The following is a 2,610-nucleotide window of genomic DNA, read 5'->3' as shown; positions in this document are numbered from 1 at the left end:
GAGTGGGCGATCGGCCCGATCCAGCCGAAGTGGGCACCCCGTATAAAAAACAAACGTGTTTGTTTTCAGTTTCAGGCGACCGAGTCGGCTGATCGGTCCGATCCAGCTGTAGTGGGCATCACCACGTATAGCCGCTACACCACTGACGCCGTTAACAACGCCATGTTTGTGGAGAAAAAAAACCCCTCTACATATAAGTCTGTTTTTACTCCTAACTGCGTTAACAGCGTGTCCATTTGTGGGAGCCGAATCATCAATTTCAAACGTGTTTGTTTAGGCTTTCGCTAATTGCGGAAGCATTCTGTCTGTCGTTTATTGGGGATGGTTTCGAAAATTTTCAGACGGTATGTCTGTTAGTGTTATTTTCCAGCACAACACCAGACGCGCTTTTCAAATGTTAGGTTGGTTTTCGAAAAAGATTATCGTAATGTGTTGGTTTATTTTAACTAAATTTGCACAAAATAAATACGATGTACTACCAGTCGCCATTCGCCCAACCCAATTTTTATTTCTCTCTCTCTCTCTCTCTCTCTCTCTCTCTCTCTCTACCTCTCCTCTATTACAGCAAAGCTTCTTTCCCCTGTCCTTTTCAGGTCACTTCCGTTAGTTGGGTAATGGTTCGCGGTGTCACGCCGAAGATACGAGTTCGATTCCCCACCAGGGAAATTATTTTATCGAGTATATCCGTCTGTCTGCTATGATCTACTCAACCCTGGATTACCGGAGAGCGTTCAAATTTCTTTTATCTTTCGTTCAGTATTACTCTACTCCGGGTCTTCTGACGAGGGAGCAAGAGCACTGCTTTCTTTATAACCCTCTTTGTATTTTCTTGGATGTTACGCTCAACAGCAGCGGCGTCAATGGTTTTAATTTCTCCATGTCCGAACTGACCTGTGCGACAGATTAGAAAAAAACAGAAAAAAGAAATACATTGACAACCGGCTTACGTCATCACCATGTCTATAAAAACACCGAGTCAACACAGTGTACGTTTTGTGCAAATTTGTATAACATCCAATTCTCGGATTTTTAGGCTAGAAATAGAAAACCAAGATCTCATCTGACGTTGATAGCAGATATACAGAATTTTCTCTTCACCTCGGGAGACACAAAATCGATGTCTGGTGTGTTCTTTTTTCAAAAAATTAATCAATTCAATTTGTGAACAAGTTTCTAGGAAAGTGGTCACAAAGGGCCCCTGGTCGAGATCCCATTCTCTGAGGACTTGTTGTGCTCCTGTGACTGTGCTGTGCAAGAAGATCTAGCCTGTGCTTTTGACTCCCCCCCTTCCTGTTCCCCCTCCCCATCTCCACTCCACCCCAGGCCCAAGGGTAAGACATGGGCATTCGGACCGTCCACGGCTCGTGTGTAGACATCACCCCAACATGCGTCCGCGGAGAAAAATAGTCCGAGTGCTGGTGAGTTAGTTGCTGGTTCCTGTGAAACTATGATATTATTATTTTGTTATTTATCTTTCTATCTATCTAAAGTTTGTGTATTAGAAGGGTAGTAGATGACTCTTTCAGGCGCAAGATTTGGTTGAAGACTTGAAATTGTATTCATAATCGAGTAAAATTATTGCTAGTGAGAGATATTTACCTCAACTCTGTTTTGATTTTTAGGTCTCTGTAAGCTTTTATTTTTATTGTCTGCATTGCAATTATACGTGTGCAACTTACAATTTATGCTGTTTTCTCAGAAGTCTCTCGTAATTTAAAAATCTGTATGCTTTAGTGATGTGGGCCAATGACCTTAAACACTGAATAAAATACCTACCTCCTTATCTATTGTCTGTTTTTATTATCTCACACTGGTTTAATAAACAAACGTAAAATGGTAGCTGGCAAACGTTGCCTTCTGGTGTTACCCTAATTTTTATTTCTGTTACTGCAATATTTTGTCGTGTCTTTTCTCAGAGCTTACAACTGTGATATAAACATCTTTGTGTGTCGATGAGTGACCAGGAAAGCAAATTAAACAGCAGCAAAGAACATGATTGTGGTGACCATGTCGCAGAGAGTATGATTTAGGATGAGTGTGATTCCAAAAAGTCTCAACCACCAGAAAACTGAAGCCTCTTTTGTGAGAAACTTCAAAATATCTGTTCCTTACGAAACGTTCGAATGCCCCTAGGCATGATATCAGTTCTAGGATTATTTATCGGCTATAGGCCATCAAGGTATGAAAACTCAACAGAATTTTCAATGTTTAGTTAGTGTAATCTTTTGTTGTCCTATTAGAAAAAGAACGTTGAATGGACCACCTCCTCAAATGATTGGGTATCACAGAATCAAACAAAATCTTTTGGCTATTGCAGGTCTGGCTGCACGCAGGAAGACCAAAGTCAAGGATTCTTAGAGGTAGAAAAAGGTCAGAGGGCATGCCGTGTTCTTTTAACCATTTGAGCTTGCCTCTTGCATTAACATGATGCTGAATTTCCTAAAAAAACTTTGCCCCTTTCATCCGCATTTCTTATTCATTGCTTCTGTGATCGAGAAGTACCAACGTCGTGTAGATCTAAAGTATACATTGACGTCTCTGATATTGATTTTACTTACAAAATTCCTGAAGTCTGATCCTTTGCTTTTATTGATCTAAAAATGCGCTTTC

Source organism: Aplysia californica, unplaced genomic scaffold, assembly GCF_000002075.1.
Source record: "Aplysia californica isolate F4 #8 unplaced genomic scaffold, AplCal3.0 scaffold00043, whole genome shotgun sequence".
Lineage (NCBI taxonomy): Eukaryota > Metazoa > Mollusca > Gastropoda > Aplysiida > Aplysiidae > Aplysia > Aplysia californica.
Note: the sequence above shows the minus strand (reverse complement) of the source record.